This window comes from Meriones unguiculatus, chromosome 2 (genome assembly GCF_030254825.1).
Source record: "Meriones unguiculatus strain TT.TT164.6M chromosome 2, Bangor_MerUng_6.1, whole genome shotgun sequence".
Taxonomy (NCBI): domain Eukaryota; kingdom Metazoa; phylum Chordata; class Mammalia; order Rodentia; family Muridae; genus Meriones; species Meriones unguiculatus.
Window position 1 is genome coordinate 133,582,565 of NC_083350.1, and position 20,475 is coordinate 133,603,039.

At 35.9% G+C, this 20,475-nt stretch overlaps 1 protein-coding gene across 5 annotated transcripts in view; it reads right to left on the reverse strand.

Moving 5' to 3' along the window:
* Naaladl2 (N-acetylated alpha-linked acidic dipeptidase like 2) overlaps window positions 1-20,475 on the reverse strand; it is a 1,327,651-nt gene that overhangs the window by 630,408 nt on the left and 676,768 nt on the right. The window lies entirely within an intron of this gene.

Below are 20,475 nucleotides of genomic sequence, written 5' to 3' on the forward strand. Positions count from 1 at the left end.
CAGGGACTGTCTCTGACATGAACTGATTGGCCTACTCTTTGATCACCTCCCCCTGAGGGAGAGTAAACTTACCAGGCCACAGAGGAAGACAGTGCAGTTACTCCTAATGAGACCTGATAAACTAGGATCAGAAGGAAGGAGAGGAAGACCTCCCCTATCAGTGGACTTGGGGAGAGGCATGTGTGAAGGGGAAAGGAGGGTGGGATTGGGAGGAGAGGAGGGAGGGGGTCATGGGGGGATACAAAGTAAATAAAGTGTATTTAATAAAAATTAAAATTAAAAATGGAAAAAAACATATATTCTCTGCTCTAAAATAATAACCTTCGTGCATATTTTCAGGAAAATCCCCCACTCTGATTATTATTGCTTAAACTTTTAGGATGTTTCCTGTGTATTTAAAGGTGTAGGTGTTTCCACTATTAGTCTGTACAAGTGAAGAACGTCCTCCCAGGTTGTAGTTACCTGCAGGACCAGGGCGATGGTTCTGTATGTAAGGCTCCGGCCTCCAAGTCTGAGAACCTGACTGCAACTCCTAGGACTCATATAGTGATTGGAGAGAACAGATACCTAGTTGTCCTTTGACCTCCACACACACACCACAGAACCCCCCACACCCTCCCCACTACCACACGGTAGCACTGAGGACCTGTGTGCAAACTCCTCTACCTGGTGAGCCATCTAACTGGTCTTAATCTATAAATGGTACTTTACTCCTTTATTTGATTTTTGCCTTCTAAACTATACACCTATTTTACTGAGCTCCAGTTATTTTTTCTTTTTCTTTTTCAGTTTATTTATTTTTTTTATTAATTAGTTTATTCACTTTGAATCCCAGTTGTTGTCTTTGTTGTATATTTGAGCATATCTTGGAAATATGCCTAGGAGTGGTATAGCTGGATCTTGAGTAGCACTATTCCTAATTGTCTGAGAAAACTTACAGATTAATTTCTAAAGTGGTTATACAAGTTTACATTCCCACCAGCAATGGAGGAGGGTCCCCTTTCTCCATACCCTCTCCAGCATGTATTGTCAATTAAAAAATGAGGTACAAAGCTAAACAGAGAATTCTCTGTAGAGGAATATAGAATGACAGAGAAACACTTAAAGAATTGCCCAAAGTCCTTAGTCATCAATGAAATGCAAACTGATTTTACCTTACACCCATAAGAATGGCTAAGATAAAACAAACAAACAAACAAACAAACAAAAAACTGAATGTGATTACTTTATAAGACAATTGAATCATGTAATCCATCATTCTTTACTTAAATAAAAACACCATATAATGAATAATAAGCACACAATTTATGTTAGAGTATAATATTTATTCTTAAAATAAGAGCCAAATTTGAAATAATGTTATTCATCAAATTTGTATTTTGTGATTTTTTTTCAGGAAGTTATTTCATCTCCATCCAACTAAATTTGGACACAAGCTCTTAAAATACACAGTGGACAAAAGCCACTTACTTAATAGAGTACTGAAAAAACTGGACATTCATATGCAATATTAAACCAGTCCCTATTTTTCATACAAATTTAACTCAAAAAGAAACAACCACTCCAACAGTATAAATGTTCAGAATATAGAAGGAACAGAAAAATTCAAATGAACATTTGATTAGGATGTAAAACTAGTAAGAGGACAATGAGAGATGAGGGAGAAAATTAAAGGAAAGAGTATGAGGGAGAAAAGGTAATGGAATTTGGGATGATTAAGGAAACCAATAATAGTGGAGAAAGAGGAAGCCAGGGGAGGACATATATGTATGAAAATGTAAAGTGTAAATGGATATAAAACTGACAAAACAAAACACACTTCTCTGAAGGATAATAATAATTTAAAATTAATTTAAAAAATACCTATAGTCAGAAGTTTTTACAGGATACAGCGCCAGCCAAGATCAAAAAAACAAAACCAAACCAAACAAAACTCCAATGTTTAGCAGTCATGGAAATGCAAAGTAAAACCACCATGACTCTGCGTTTGTTCCTACTCTTTTTGGCAGGAACCTGGGAGAGTGGAGATTAAAAACAAGGTCGAGTAAAGACACATGGGATAGCCAACTTTATTCAGACAATCAGACCATTTATATTAGGAGGGTTAAGCAACAGTTAAATGAGCAAAAGCCATATGGTTTTAAGCTGTATGCAGTCAAAAGGAGAGCAGCCCATGCTTGGAAATACTACCTTGAATAATAATAGTAGATGATGGGTAATCTGAAGTAAACCCACTCTTATTCATCATACAGGGATGGGGCACAGAAGTGCATTCCAAGAACAAACCCATGTTACAGAGAGAAATGGAGATTAAAGAATCTTGTCTTGTCTACTTGGAGTTTATTACATGCTCTCAACATTCATCTTGCACAACTTCCTTCACCGATGTGTTCCAACATGCACTGAACCTAAATTCTTTATGCGGTGTTTTTATCATCAGCAAGAGATGAAAAAATGCATATCTATACATTCTAACCAAAAAATAACAATAAACGTTTTCATATTAAATTGATTTCAAAACAAACGTATTTCCATTAATGTTCTTTTGTCTAGTTCATCTTACTCATAAGACACACTAAGAATATAGAAAACATATTGGACTCAGAAATTAAGAACCAATTAAACACAGCATTTGCTTTTTAATGTCAGAACATAAATCCCTTTGTAAACATGTAAAATTGTAATCACTGGAAAGAATTCAGACAATATAAAAACTATACTCTAAGTTGTCTGTCACTGTGAAGATACCAAATCTTTCAGCCTGCAGTTCAATCTATGCCTGGACTGACTTACCACATGTTAAAGAATAAAACTGAGTTCCAGAAGCAACAGTGACCTATGCTTGTTCCTCAGTTAGCTTTGAACTTGTTCTGGGCTTAGGGTATGTACCCAATTTCCATAATATTTTTCCTCTGTATCTAAATTGAGTTTTATGTTGAGAAGTATGAAAGCCTGTGTATGTCTTGTGGAAAATGCAAAATATTAGAATACTGTACTAATATCTACTGATCTACTGGGAAGGAACTAGATTTATTATATTCATCTATATTCCCAAGGGATTGAAACTGGGCATGGCTGCTATCATTCTATTCAAAACATGACAGAGTTGTTCTACACCTATCACCTGACCAGCTAGTGTCAACTGACAGATGTGATAGCCTTCACCAAAAGGCAGAGGACCAGAAAGCATTTGTTAGAAGCTGTTCATACATGGTGCTGGAAGTGAAACATACATACATACAAATTGATATGGTGCCAAGGAGATGGAGGAGTAGAAAAGCCAACCAAATAAGAAAGTTTCAATCACTTAAATATATGGGCATATGTGCATACATATGTGTGTAGGAGAGAGAGAGAGACAGATAGACAGACAGACAGAAACTGAAAGAAAGAATTCCTTTTGTGTTGGGAAACACAAATAAACCAGGAAAATATGATGGACCCCTGAATTCTAGTTGCTGATCATATGATTTCATATTTGAAGGTATGTTTGTTTCCTTTTCCTCCAAAGACACGCCCGTCTCTTTCATTTATCAAATGAAGAATATAAAAAATAGACATATCTTGGTCAGTTCATTTAATATCCATGACCTTAGGAATGTCACCTTTTTTTTCCTTCAGATATATTCAACACTTCAATTTTACCTCCTGATAAAACAGGAGATTTAAAAAGTTTCACACGTCTTAATTGTGTCTCCAGCTCCCATCACTGAAGCAATAAATGAAAAAATGATTCAAAAAAATCAGGAGATAAGCCATGGAGAAATATCTAAGAAATGTGGATGTTGAGGGATTGGAACTTAATAGAAAGATCCGAAAGTAATGATGTATTCTTCTGCATATGAGTTACCACCTGAACTAGGCTATTTTGTTTTATACTCACTGAGTTTTGAGAAACAGACATGAGAAACCTTTGTTCAGAACAGAGAAAGACTCCCCTCTCCCCCCAAAAAGTGTTAATTATGTCTTTGGAAAAAAAAAATGCCAACTAAAGTTACAACTTTTATCATGAACTTTCATGTTTGATTTTTTTTAAAATCAAAATGGTTTGTTTTTTTTTACTTTACCCACCTGTGTGATATACCTGCCCTCACATCCAGACATCACAATTACCCTAATATGTCTTATAAACAATGTCAATATTAATAGCCAACTAATTATAAATACTTCATTTAATCAGGTATTTTAGTTATTAACACATCAATTCAATGAGTGTTAGTTTAGCATTTCAATTCTATATAATGCTTTTTGCAGGACATTAATAGCAATGACTGTGAGGTTGGGCTAAGCATATAATTTTAAATTACAGGTATTGCCGTCTGTCTGTTTATTTGCAAGGTAATGAGTGACAAGTTTTTCTTGCCTTTGCATGTGTTTCCTCTTCATTCTTCTGCTGAAACTTCAAGGAGCTAAGTAGGTTATAGGATGTTAAAAATGAAATGATTGATGTTGATCACTCCACTTCTCAAACAGCCTGTAAAGATTACCAGACCTAAGCTAGGAGAAGTAACTCCACCTTTGCCTTTGATCTGCTGCCAGGGAAGGCAGGCATCATTCCCAAATGGGTATTGTCTTCATGCCCTGACTGTAATTAACCAAGCATACAAAAATCACTTCTCTTGTATCATTGGGAAAGAAATATTGGCATGTGAAATGGAACATTTCATCTTTCTGAAGTATGTAAAATATTCTAGAACACACTTGCTCACTCAGCATTAAACAACTACCTTCTTTCCCGTCTTGTTCTTAACCTAAAAGAATATATTCATGATCTAGAAATGATGGAGGAAAAGATTGCTTGGGTTTTTCTCATTGAAAACTCTTCTAGAAGAGCTAGGTATCTAGAAAGAGACCAAAATATTACCTTAGCTCTAGATCATCCTCCCTCCCACATTTGAGAGGACAGAAGCTCCCAGCTGTGAATCTTACTTCCTAAAGGTGAGGTAAATAACCCAAGGAGAATTAAATAACTTAAAGAGGTCATAGCGCAGTAATTAAGAGAACACAATTAAATCTGTAGCTCTTTATTTAAATCCTTAATTCTGATACATTCAGTGTCATAAATTCCTGGACCTCCTTTTTCATATAAAAATATGATTAAAAGTATGAATGCTGATAGTATCATGACTGTCATGAGACCTTGATGAGACAACACTGTAAAAATCTTTAAACACATTATTAGCCTGTAAGAAAATGATAGGAAATACAGTGTCCAAAGCATGTACTTTATTTTTTTAAAAGAATAGACAAGTATTTTTATGTTTATTTATATTTAACAACTCACTGATTCCAAATTTTCTGTAAGACCTGTTTTATTAGTTCTTTTTTGCATATATATGTGCACAGGTATATATGCATGTGAGCAGACATATAGAATCCTGAAAGTCTTCCTTGAAAGCTCTCTACTTTATTTCTTGATGCAAGGTCTCCTAATTGAAACCAGAACTCACATGCCCAGTCTTAATATCCAGACCCTATAAACTTCTCTGGATCACAGGGATGACAAGATGGCTGCCATGGGCTTTTGACATGCATATGGGTGCTGGAAATCTGAACTATAACCCTTCTGGCTGCATGGCATATATTTTATCTGCTGAGCTATCTCCATCAGCCCAAGGAGTCTTTCCTTCCAGTAAGCCTCTTTTTCATAAGATATCTAGCTTTATGAGGGAGAATGTTTTTATGAGAAAGAGACATAGAGCAGATGCTAAAAGGCATACAAAATGAAATTAGACTACAAAGTTTAGAGAAGATGGTTATTTAAAGTAGAATTCAGGGGAAAATGTTGTTCTGTTTGTAAAGAAACAATCCGAGAATATATGATTAGATTAGATTTCAAACTTTGTTATATTTTTTTAAATTTTTTATAGGTAGATGTTGAAGCTGAAAAGTTTAATTACAGAACAAGATACAGGATATTCTGAATGAATAGAATATATCAGAATAAGAAATGGGCCATTCTCTTATAACAAAAATTTACATAAGAAAAAATATTACTTAATAAACCTGAAGAAATCCATTATTATTTAGGACATGGGTTAGATATGGATGGGTAGAGAAGAGTTAGAAAAATTATTCTGATCCACTTGTACTTTAGTTTTGTGTAGCTATAAATAAGGATCTATTTGCATTTTTCTACATGTAGACATCCAGTTAGACCAGCACCATGTTTTGAAGATGCTGTTTTATTTTTCCATTTTAAGTTTGGCTTCTTTGTCAAAAATCAAGTATCTGTAGGTGTGCGGGTTTATTTCTGGGTCTTCTCTTTGATTCTATTGATACATGATTCTGTTTCTATGATGGTACCGTGCAGTTTTTATTACTATTGCTCTTTAGTACAGCTTGAGATCAGGAATGGAAATACCTCCAGATGATCTGTTGTTATACAGGATTGTTTTTGGTTTTCCATATGAAACTGAGAATTGTTCTTTGAAGTTCTGTAAAGAATTGTGTTAGTATTTTGATTGGAATTGCATTGAATCTGTTGATTGCTTTTGGCAGGATGGCCATTTTCATTATGTTAATCCTACTGATGTATGAGTATGGGAAATCTTTACATAACTTCTGATAACTTCTTCAATTTCTTTCTTCAGAGACTTGAAGTTTTTTTTTCTTTTTATTATCAATTTGTTTTTAAAATTACAACTTCTTCACTTTTTATTCCAGCTGTAGCCCCTTCTCTCATCCCCTCCCAATTTTACCCTCCTTCCCTCTTCTACTCCCTTGTCCCTCAACAATCCACTGATGGGGGAGGTCTTCCTCCCTTCCATCTGACCCTAGCCTAGCAGGTCTCATTATGACTGGGTGCATTTTCTTCTTCTGTTGCCTGTTAAGGCTGTTCCTTCCTCAGGGGGAGGTAATCAAAAAGCCAGCTACTGAGTTCATGCAGAGAAAGACCCTGCTCCCCATACTAGGGAACCCACTTGGATACTGAGCTGCCATGGACTACAGCTGAGCAGGGGTTCTAGGTTATCTCCATGCATCGTCTTTGGTTGGAGTATTTGTATCAAAGAGGTAATGCTCTGCCAGACACAATTTAACTTTAAAACGCAATGAGAACATCTACAAGTAGCACCTTGAGTAATGTTTGAGAAATGAATTTTATAGAGGAAATAAAGAAAGATATTTTCTGTAGTGACTTTTATAAGAAATTCTGAAAGTCTTAATGTTGCCAACATCAAAGATGAACGACAGGAGAAGATGTGATGGGAAACATTGAGGCCAGAGACTGTTGTTGGCTTTTCATGACAAGTTGGGTGAGGTCAAGTTTGCCTACCCTCTTCAGATTTATCCCATCAACTCACTCTCTGCCAAAGGAGGCTGAGATAGGGAGGAACCTGAACCTTAGTGTTTCAGAAATTGGGTTTGGGCCAATCATGAGATATAATAACAGTTAGGTGTTAGAAGTTCTTTTTTTTTTATGCTGTTGTAAAGTTTTATGAAAATACTTTTCCAAATGTAATTATTATACAAAAATAATGTTGCTTTTTCATTTTAACATAATAATCAAATTATGTTTTCTATGTGAGTAATAGTTTGATTGCTCCATGGAAAAAAGTTTTTATAACCTACTTAAAGGGATTTTTATCCTATTAGATTCATGAAATGTCAACGACTATGTTCTGAAATTGAATTAGAAAAAAAAATCAATGTTTCTTAGGCTAAAGCCAGGTTCATGGTTGTGATTCATTAAAAGTATAAATATGTCAAACATTGGGACTCAACTGGGTCATTTTGAATAATAAGTGACAAAGCTAAACATGTCAGACATGCAAACAGCTTCACGTAGCGAGGCACAAACAAATGGCTGTGAAGGGAATTAATGACAGCTAGAAAGAGTATCACAGCTCTTGTGTCACATAGAACTAGGATAGCTGAACAATGTACAATGAACTTGAGGAAACAAGAAACTGAAATTTTATTCATATTCATGTTTATTCACTTATATTCATGTTAATCTCTTACTTTCCCCAGAATTCCCTGGGAATACCAACCTTATTTGACATGAATTAAGTAAAAAGAAAAAAAAAAAAAGGTTTTCCCCCAGACATAAAATACATTTAAGAAACCATGGTAAAGAAATAAGAAAATGGTTGAGTTTATCAAATAACTAGAAAATTACGTTAGATAGATACAGAGAAATGGGAAAATTGCTAAGTATTAAGCCAGAATCTGAAGCATACCTGTCTGCATGAGGTAGCCCTCTTTAAGCCCTTACTCATTTGTCCATCAACATGTTTATACACACTTAGCGGTATTTACACAATACGCTTGTGCCTGTGCAATCAGAGGGAGCTTCAGTAGCAAATAGGTATCCACTTCTTTCACCTGGTAGATTTCAAAACTAATTTACATATTATGTGTGAAGGCAACAGTACAGAAAAGCAGAAGATGAAACCTGAACTAGGACTAATGTTGGGATCATGATGTTTCAGCCTTATTTGTCTCCAAAACTGTTGAACTCAAACTTAAGGGAAATAAATGGAAAAGATGAAAACAGTAAATGCTAAAAGAAGTCAATGCTTGGGATTTTCTTCCTAGGAAATAGAAGAAATTGTGAGAGCAAACCAAATGTAAGATGATAATAACAGAGGTTAAAAAGTCATTGAAATGAGCATTGTTTAGAAATGTCAGCAAAGGATGAAATAGTAGAAGTCAGCTCTCCTTGCCAAAATGTAAAAATAAATTAGAGGAAAAATGTCTTCTATGAAGTCACTTAAAATAAAATCTGTGTCCTGGATCTATATCTCCATAGAGGAGTGCTCACCCAACATGCAGAAGGCTTTGGGGTGATTCTCCAAAATAGCAAAAACATGAAAAAAAAATAAAACAACAAAATTCCCTACTTTATGACCTTTATGAAACTCAGCGACATTTTCTCTTTTCATTGTATTCAGTGGCTTGCTAATCACTAACAGCACAAAGCAAAGTGCTCATAAGTAGGAAAAGAATTTCATAAGTGACAGCATCATTTTGAAATTAGTGATGCTTATGGAAGAATGATGAAACACCATGAAATGTCAAGTGTAAACAAATTCATTCAAATCTCTCACATCAATCTGTGCATGCATGCACGTAAACACATTCACAGATTACATAAAATGCTAACATGGAAATGTTCAGAAATGTTCACTTTGATCTGATTAATTTGAGCTGTAGAACCATGGGATCAGTACCATGATTTTTTTTTGTAATTTCTAAATATTTGGTAAAGAATAAATTAAAAAAATTCTATTGGAGAATGTAAATGTATAGGGGTAATCTGATTTAAGAATGTACTTTAGATAAGAATATCAGAAAATGAGGTTAATGATTACGTAGTGTCCAGATGGAACGTGGGCAAGCTTATTCACGCACTTGAAAAATAGGGTTCGTTTTCTAATTCCAACCTCAGAAGAACTGAGATAAACAGTAATGAGATAAATCTCATTGTGTTTACTGCACATAAAAATGATTACTTCATGAAAACTCCTGGAGTTAGAGGAGGTATTGTCTTTTAAAATTAAATTTCGGAGAATATTTTATGGTACCAGAATGCTTCCTGCTGTTAAACAAATTTTCCACCTAAAAAGCTGTAGAGAGGTTCTATTCTTGAATTTGTTTCCCAAATTCTATCTTCATTTTTTTTTGTAGCATATATGACATACTCATAAGCTATCTTAATGTCCTTTTATAATTCAGTTTTAAGTTCAGGTTAGGCATGTGAAATCCACATGTACACAATGGATTTATTCTGCATGTACACATGAGCAGATGTAATATGGCAGGTAAGAATTTTATAATTTAACATAATTTGTATTCCGGCTATACAAAGTGAATAAATTATAACAAATAATACTTAATAATAACAATAAATAAACAATTGAAAAAATATACAAAAAAATTTAAAGCAACACAATCTATTGGTACTTTTAAGAGCTATGTGAATATTTTTTATGCTTATGTGAATGAGAGATTTTACATAACATAATTAAAAAATTTTACAAACATAATTATGTTAAAAAATTTAACATAATTTAAAGGAAGCAATGGAGACTTTTTTCATTATTTCTAACAATGAATAGCTAAATTCCATAACTAAGCAAGCTATCACTATCTCAGAACTGAAATTTCATTTTGAATACCAGGTTGTCCATACTAAGAAGTTGTCCTACTAAGAAGTGAGAGGTGAAGGGAAAACTCAAGCATGCATTCTCTAACCATGCTTCTCAAACCAGTCCTGGGAATGGCTTCTTAGTGACCTGTGACTAAATAAAGAGAGATAAGGAAAACTGGATTTTTTTTTTCTAGTAATTTACAGGCTATTCATATTTGTATTGGGTTGAATTTTAAAAGTACCAAAGAAGGCATGGGAGACAGCTCAGCTAGCAACATGCTTGCTACACAATCATGAGGAGGATGTGAGCTCAGATCCCAGTACCCATGTAAGAAGCTGGACTGTATATGCATGTAATCCCTTCACTGGGAGGGAGAAGGCAGATTCCTGGGCTTGGCAGACCACTAGTCTAGCGAACTCACTGAGCACCAAATTCAGTGAGAGACACCTTGTGAAGGTAAGCCGAGAAGTTCTGAAATAAGACAACCCCCAATGACCTCGGCTTCCACACACTTGTAATCCTGTTTCAAAGAATACAGTTTAAGCACTAATGATGCTTATATGTTAAGCGGTCTCAAGTTTGGAAACTTTAGAATAGCACAGTACTCTGCAGAGTAGTTTCTATGCATCCAGAATCTTGTGCACACACGCTTACTCGTAACAGAGTCAAAGGATCTCCCAGAATGAGCTATGAATTTATATTTAAGAGTAAAATATATGGGGTTAAGAGGTTAAGAGGACTGGCTGTTCTTCCAAAGGTCCTGAGTTCGATTGCCAGCAAAAACGTGGTGATTCATAACTATCAGATCATATGAACCATCAGGTTCATAACCAAGAGATCTGGTGCTCTCTTCTGGCATGTCGACATACACACAGGCAGAACACTGTATACATAATCAATAAATAAATCTAAAAAACACAATAAAGATCATTTCTGTGAATACTTCAATATAAGAAGCCTGCTACAGGCTGCCATGCAGATTTCTTACACTGCACTCCCAATGCCCCTTCTCTAATACACTTGTTTTCTCTCAGTTTTGAGATCTCTTCCCAAGTTAAATAACTGCATTCATATTTTTGCTGCAGTGTCTGTCCCAGATATCAGAGAGTGATTTTTATTGTTTGTTTTGATGTGTTTCTATAATTTTATATCTATAGCAATGTCTGGAACACAGTAGCAATCCAACAATGAAATAAAGAAGGAAATGAATCCTGCTGATAATTATTAGTTGAATAACTTCAGACAAAAAAGTTCACTGGGTGGAGCTTCCTAGAGGACAGCTATGATAGGCTCCTGTCTTCAGCCATTTCTGCTGTCTATTCTATTTTCCCTTCTGAGATTTAAGCATCCTCCCGTGGGTCCTTGTTACTTATCTCCTTTGGGTCTGTGGATTGTAGCATGTATATCCTGTACTTTATAGCTAAAATCCACTTATAAGTGAGTACATACCACACGTGTCTCTTTGGGAGCCTATCACAGCTGTCCTCTGAGAGGCTCCACACAGCAGCAGATAGAAACAGATGCTTAGACTTACAGCCAATCTTTTGTAAAAACATAGGGAGTCTTGAGGAAAAGTGGGAAGAAGTACCTGTAGGTGACAGGAGTTCCACAAAAGACCAACAGAGCCATCAAACCAGGACCCAGAGGGTCTTGTGGAGATTGAAGCCCCAACCAGGAACCAGGCATAGACTGGATTAAGGCCCCCTACACAAATGTAGCAGATGGGAAGGTCAGGGTTTCTGTGGGTCCCCTTATAAGGAGAGCCAGTGCTGACTCTGACATGGAGTCTGTTGCATGGTTTTTGGCCAGTCCCCATAGGCAGGGCTGCCTCTCTGAGCCACAAGGGGAGAGGACAAGTTCAGTCCTGATGTGACTTGATGATCTGGCGTGGGTGAAGAGGGGCATTCCCTTTTTCTGAAGAATAGGTGATGAGGGATGGCAGAAGAGGGAGATAGGGTGGGATCCATAGGAGAGGAGGGACAAAGCTAAGATGAAGGTGTAAAGTGAATAAATAAATTAAGTAATTAAAAACGTTTACTACCCTGTTCCTCAGATATTCAGACCATACATATAAATATAATATTATGTGTATGTATACATGCAAATAAATTACATTTAAATTTATTACATAATAATCAGAATGGATGATGTACAGCATATCTTTCAGCTTCCCACTCTCTGCTTACCTGGTTTCTTTAAGATGTATTTTATGGAAAATGTATAAATCCAATGAAGGAGCATATTTAGGTTGATTAGAGTAGGAAGCTGAAATAAAGTAGCAAAGTGGGGAATCTGGAAGATGTTTGGGATTGGGAAACCTCAATTCAGAGACACTAGAACTCAAGAGACTGATTATCAAACCAGTATGCAGATCATGTCTGACCTGCAATAATAACTTGTTTAGAAAAGAGTACATTGTTCAAACACATGTATGCATGGTTGTTACTTTACTACTAATGGATGATCTTATAAGTACATATAAAACCAAAATGAATTCATAACTATCATTGTGAGGAGATACTAGTACATTTTAAAATCTACTTTAAGAGACATTTATGTTTGGTAGACATTCCTAGACCTATAGACTCACACAACTTTTTGCGAGAGTTATAACATTTTCTGTTGACAAAGCCTTAGAACCCTCACAATGTGCTCTCTGAATGTATTTCATGATTCTTTTCATTAACTGAGACATGACATGACCAATGTCACAAAATCTAAGCACATGGAAATTTATTATAAAATTAAGAGGTTTGCTAACTTTAAACAAGGGTCCTGTTGTGCATTGTATTCCTATCAGCCTTGGGGAGTGAGGTCTATTTACTTGGTCAGTAGAAAATGGAGAGTACAAAATAAACTATGGAAAACTTAAATAGGAGCTGGAGAGAAGGCTCAGTTGGTAAAGGCACTTGCCACCAATATGGCTGAAGGAAAGCCTGAACTTCTAAAAGCTGTCTTCTGACATTTACACCTACCATATGGCATGTGTACACCTCCACAGATACACAGAAACACAAAAAAAAAGAAATAGATAAAATAAGATTCATTTAATGAAAAGAATCTTTGCAAAATCATTTGTGTGCTATTACATAGAAGTGAGGAGCTTTCAGGACAATCCATGAGCGGTTCCAGCGGAGATAATAGGAATAGAGGGGAATAAAGGAGTGCAAGGGCAGCCTTAGACTCACACTCTGTCTTACATCCTGTAGAGACAAACATTAGTCTAACTGCTGATGTTAAGAATATATATTGGGAAGAAGTTACATTTGGAGACCAGTCTCCATTTTACGTTTCTGTCAATGTTCAGTCAGTTTTATCTTCATTGTATTCAATCTTAGGATTCTTCTCTGAGTTGATATTAGTAATCTAATTTCCCGATTGGAGCATCTTGACTATGTTGTTTGTTTTCTTAACCACAGCTCTACTGATTCTATAGTTTCTGTCACCTTGTCTTTTGAGTTATTACTTGTTTCTCCCAAACAGATTGTAAGCATCTCTAGGAGAGAAAGGCTCTATGCTCATTTTTTTTATTTTTTCCTACAGGACTTACTATGATATCAGCCTATCACAGGTAAAAATAAATTCATTTAATAAATTATATGAGTATGAGTATTCATCTTATCACAAATATATCCATAAATGAATATATGGATTACCTCCATTAATTTCAGAAAAGGTAAGCCTTTTCAGGCATAAAGCTGGTCCTTAGATAAGACTTGTGTAAGATATAAAACAGGCCAAGAAAAAATACTCAAGGAGAGGTAATCTGGAAACAATCATACAGACAGACAAAGACTCCTAATATTTCCCATCTTCATCATGGTTCTCACTCAATTCTTCAGCCTTCACATATTTGTGTACTCCTATGCTCGGCATTCAGGGCCTTTCTAATCTGACTTCTTTAGTCATATTATTAAGCTCGCAACTGGTTCATAGGCTAAGTTTGTTCTCATCACTTTTATTTTTTTTAATTTATGAATATAATATAATTAAAACATTTCTCCTTTATCTGTATTAGTGCAGATCAGTGGATCCTGTGGTATTGACTTCTACATATTTATGTTGCTAGGGAATTGATAGTAAGAAGATCAAAAAGCAGTGATTCCAGCCAAACTTCATACTTATACAACGGTGGTTTCATAACTTTTGAATTTCTTGTTCTAATTAACATTATTGAGAAAAAAATTCACTAGCAGAAATTTAAGTTGCTTATATTATAATTACCTTTTTACATGTGAATGACCATTTATCATTTAAACAAAAAGTTTTGTCTACTGATTTTGCTATATTTTAGATATCATCTTACTATACAGGCATCAATACATATGTAATATATATCTGCAATACATGTGCATTTATATATTTTACTCATGTATATATACCTGTGCTATGTGTTATATAGTAGATAAATTAGATATATATGTGTATATACATGAATCACCCTATATAGTGATACCTCTAAATAAAGATAGCCTAGAACTTACCTCTTCATTCTGAGTGCTGGAATTGAAGGCCTATACTACCACATCATACTCTAAACAAAATTCTTGAAGATATATACAATATTGGAATTTTATTAACAAATAAGTACGACAATGTGAAATATGTTCATTAAGCATACATAATGCCATAACTTTTAGAAAATGACCTCATCTACTTAGTATATATTATTACTCTTTATTTATATAATGAAATAAACTCTTTATAATAAATTTCTGATTATTAATGAGCTTCCGTTTTAGTACAAATTAAGCCCAAGTGGAGTTCAGTACTTACAGAGGCAGATGTGTTTTTACATATTCAAAAAGATGTTCTCACTTGGATGTATTTTTAGAAATACTATGTGCACATTTCTGCAACCTACCTTTCCTAAAAAGTGAATGTGACAGATTGCTGCAATTTTTAGATTGCTAAATACTTCTGTCAAATCCATGAAGGCATTTTCAGAGTTAGTTCTTGGGTTTGTTGCAATGATTTCCAGGTTCTCATTTTTGGGATGGTTGAGGTTAGCAACATCTTGAAACTATGATTCATCATTTGCATTTCTGTCAAATACACTCAGGAAGAAGAAAATGACTAATCACCTACTAAAAACGGCAGCAGATGCCATAAGCAAAATTTCATTCAACTTGTTAACTTCACTTCTGCTATGAAAACCATCTAATTAAAAGTCTTAGTTTTGAAATGATATTATTCTTTAAATATAACATCTGCTTCCAAATCATGAGGCAATGGATCTGAGGCTTAATGTTTCTTATTTGTTTGTTTATTTATTTGTTTGTTGGTTGGTTTATCTTGCTTTTTCTTTTTGTTTTGTTTTGAGACAGGGTCTTACTACACAGCGCTAGCAGTCTTGGAACTCAATAGGTAGGTCAGGCTGTCCCTGACCTCAAGAGATCCATCTTAGGCTCAATTTTTTAGGAAAGTTCTCATACCAACCTTCTTCAGCTTTTTTGCTTGCATGTATCTACATAAGTGAATAGGCCATATTTTTTTTATACTACAAAAAAGAGCTAAAAGTATTTCACAGATAATATAAGCATTGTAACATTCTAATAGTTCTAGTGGTATTATTCTAACCATATTAAATTCCATGAAATAGAGATTAATGCTCTTATTTACCTTTTTCAATATTTAGTTCTTTTATTTAAATTATTGCTCATTGTCCCTGAGTTCTTGAATATGAAAAAAAAATACTAAAGAAACAACAGATCAAGTTTGTAACCCAAAGTGCGTTTTGATAAAACAGCAAACCAAGTAGGTACCTACGGGATAATTGCTTTCATTTTGTATTTTTGAGACGTTGAGCTCTTTACCTGCAGTAGGTAGCATACTAAAGGATGCATGATTTTGGTTGTATCAGAGGGAAGATATGATGACAAGATTGCATCTTATCTTCCTTCTACATGGGAGGCAGAAGGCTTTAACAGTATGTAGCAGTCACTGTCTGCACAATATATCCAGAGAAATTTCCTCCTACTTCTTTTTGTATTTTTGAGATGTTGAGCTCTATACCTGCAGTAAGTAGCTCACTAAAGGATGCATGATTTTGGTTGTATCAGAGGGAAGATATGATGTCAAGATTGCATCTTATCTTCTTTCTACATGGGAGGCAGAAGGCTTTAACAGTATGTAGCAGTCACTGCGTAATATATCCAGAGAAATTTCCTCCTACTTCTTATTCTTATAAATACATAGTGGAATAATTTTATTTTCCTTTCACCTCTTTTTTATATTTGCTATTTTAAAGAGTTCTGTGAGGCTAATGAACAGCCCAAGGTTTAAGGAGGCCTAACAGACTGGATGACTGGCCTCAGATCTCCTCAGAACTGGGAGGCCTGAGTTTCTGTTTCCCTGAAATACTCAGGCAGTTACTGAAAAAGCCACCAAAAGGCAGAAACCGCCTTTGGAGAGAACCAATCAAATGCTAACAGAAAAGTATCTAACATTCCTCAGGTCTGCAGATAGCTGGCTCAATGTTAGTTAGCCAATTGCTTCATAATAAGCCTGTTTTGCTAAATGTCACACAATCATGTAACTGCTAAGTTTGAAATTGCCATTTCTTTCGAGGTCTATAAAGAATTGTGTTGGTAACAATTCTTTACAGATCTTGAAAGAAAAATTCTCACCTTCATATGGAACAACAAGAAGCCCAGAATTGCTAAAACAATTTTTTATAGTAAGAGATCTTCAGGAGGTATCTCTATCTCTGATCTCAAGCTGTACTATATAGCAACAATACTAAAAATTGCATGGTACTGGCATAAAAACACAGTGGTGGATCAATGGAATCGAATAGAAGACATAAATCCACACACTTATGGACACCTGATATTTGACAAAGATGCCAAAACCATTCAATGGAAAAAGACAGCATCTTCAACAAGTGGTGCTGGTCTAACTGGATGTCTACATGTAGAAAAATGCAAATAGATCCATACTTATCACCCTGCACAAAACTAAAGTACAAGTGGATCAAAGACCTCAACATAAAACCAGACACACTAAACCACTTAGAAGAAAAAGTGGGGAAGAGCCTTGAACTCATTGGCACAGGAGACAACTTCCTGAACAGACTATCAACAGCTCAGGCTCTAAGAGCAAAATTGATAAATGGGACCTCATGAAACTGAAAAGCTTCTGTAAAGCAAAAGACACTGTTGTCAGAACAAAACGACAGCCTACAGATTGGGAAAGGATCTTCACCAACCCTATATCTGACAGAGGAATGATATCCAGTATATATAAAGAACTAAAAAGGTTAAACAGCAAAAAATCAAGTAATCCAATTAAAAAATGGAGTACAATTAAAAATAAAATTAAAAAAATGGAGTACAGAGCTAAACAGAAGGAATGTCGAATGGCAGAGAAACACTTAAAGAAATGCTCAACCTTATTAGCTATCAGGGAAATGCAAATCAAAACAACCCTAAGATTTCAGCTTACACCGATCAGAATGACCAAGATCAAAAACTCAAGAGACAACACATGCTGGAGAGGTTGTGGAGAAAGGGGAACCCTCCTCCACTGCTGGTGGGAATGTAAACTTGTACAACCACTCTGGAAAGCAATCTGGCGCTTTCTCAGACAACTAGGAATAGTGCTTCCTCGAGATCCAGCCATATCACTACTGGGCATATATCCAAAAGAGGCTCAAGTACACAATAAGGACATTTGCTTAACCATGTTTGTAGCAGCCTTATTTTCAGCCAGAAGCTGGAAACAGCCCAGATGCCCCTCAGTGGAGAAATGGATGCACGAATTGTGGTATATCTACACAATGAATATTACTCAGCAATAAAAAACAAGGAAAGCATGAAATTTGTAGGTAAACGGTGGGATCTGGAAAAGATCATCCTGAGTGAGTTGTCCCAGAAGCAGAAAGATGTACATGCCATATACTCACTCATATTGACATATAATACAGGATAAACCTACTAAAATGTGTACACCTAAAGAAACTAATCAAGAGGGAGGACTCTTGCTAAAATAATCAATTCCTATCCAGAAAGGCAAAGAGGATTGACAACAGAAGAAGGAGAAAAGAGGGAACAAGTCAAGAGCTTGACACAGAGGACTTGTGAAAGGCTCTGCCCTGCAGACTATCGATGCAGATGTGGAGACATATGGGCAACCTTTGGGCAGAGTGCAGGGAATCTTATGAAAGAAGTAGGAAACAGTAAGATCTGGAGAGGACAGAAACTCCACAAGGAGAGCAACAGAACCAAAAAAATCTGAGCACAGGGATCTTTTCTGAGACTCATACTCCAATGAAGGACTATGCATGGAGATAACCTAAGACCCCTGCACAGATGTAGCCCATGGCAGTTCAGTATCCAAGTGGGTTCCAGTGTAATACGAACAGGACTGTCTCTGACATGAACTGATTGGCCTGCTGTTTAATTACATTCCCCTCAGGGGGAAGCAGCATTACCAGGCCACAGAAGAAGACAATGCAGCCACTCCTGATGAGACCTAATTGACTAGGATCAGAAGGAAGGAAAAGAAGACCTCCCCTATCAGTGGACTTGGGGAGGGACATGCATGCAGAGGGTGGGATGGGAGGAGGGAGGAAACCACAGGGGGGATACAAAGTGAATTAAGTATAATTAATAAAGAATTTAAAAAAAAGAAATTGCCATTTCTTGCTTTTATCTCAATAAAATCCATCCTAACTGCTCTTTGGAGCCCTTGGTATGGATCCACTACATTGTTGAAGTCTGGGAATGCTAGCTAAGCATGAATAAAGGCTCTTTGCCTTTGTATACATGAATCGGACTCCAGGAGGTATTTGGGGACTTAACGATCTGGATATAACAGTTACATGTTCCTATTCTACTGTGAGGGTTAGGTGCTAAGAGGACAAATACATTGAGAAAGGACATATAACTAATGGACAGACCTAGCATCTCCCAAATTTCTGGCTTTAAACCTTATTGTCACTTTGGCATGCTGCATAGTGCAGATAAAATATGTACAATCCGCTAGATTCATTTGACTCAAAAAATGTTTTAAAAACATAAATAGAGTTGTACTTCTTATTCAAAATCCAGAAATATGTATCCACTCTGAAAAGGAATCTTGGAGTCTGTTTTGCTTTAGATCTAAAACACAAGAGACTACTTTTCACAGTGTATTATAAAAATATATTGGCCCTGCCCAGATGTAGCCTATGACAGCTCAGTCTATACATGAGCTTCCTAGTAAGGGGAACAGTGGCTGTATCTGACATGAATTCAGTGGCTGACTCTTTGATCACCTCCCTCTGAAAGGGGGGCAGCCTTACCAGGCCACAGAGTAAGACTATGCAGACAGTCCTGATGAGACCTGAAAGGCTACAGACAGATGGAAAAGGAGGAGGACCTCCCCTATCAGTATAGGCTAATCATTTATTATATTGGCTATTCCTATGCTCCAAACTGATAGATATCATATTTAAAAATAATAAATTGTGCAAAGGAGTTTAAAAATTACCAACTTTGGGCTGATAATGGTGTTATAATGATTTCTAAAGTTTATTCCTGTAGATTTCTTGTAAGAATTATTCCCTGTTCATTGCAGCCAATTGTACCTTCATAACCTCAAAGCACTCCCTCAAAACCAGAAAATTTCTGTGACCACCATATTTTAGATCACCATTACATTCTTGCTCAGACTGTGAACTTCAAGAACTGAAAATGTTTTCAAAAGGGCTATAATAAATTTCTACCAACCCTCAAGCACTTGATGGTTGCATTCAATATTGATCAGTGATGGTGATAAACATGAGGGGCCTCTATCATCCTGTACAAAACTAAGTCCAAGTGGATCAAAGACCTCAACATAAAACCAGATACTCTAAATCCGTTAGAAGAAAAAGTGGGGAAGAGCCTTGAACTCATTGGCATGGGAGACAACTTCCTGAACAGAACACCAACAGCTCAGGCTCTAAGAGCAACAATCAAGAAATGGGACCTCATGAAACTGAAAAGCTTCTGTAAAGCAAAGGACACCATCATCAAAACAAAACGAATGCCGAGAGATTGGGAAAGAATCTTCACCAACCCTTTATCTGACAGAGGGCTAATATCCAGTTTATATAAAGAACTAAAGAAGCTGAAAAGCAACAAACCAAGTAATCCAGTTAAAAAAATGGGGAACAGAGCTAAACAGAGAATTCTTGATAGAGGAATATCGAATAGCAGAGAAACACTTAAAGAAACGCTCAGCCTCATTAACCATCAGGGAAATGCAAATCAAAACAACCCTGAGATTTCACCTTACACCCATCAAAATGGCCAACATCAAACACTCAAGTGACAACACATGCTGGAGAGGTTGTGTAGAAAGGGGAACCTTCCTCCATTGTTGGTGGGAATGTAAACTGGTACAACCACTT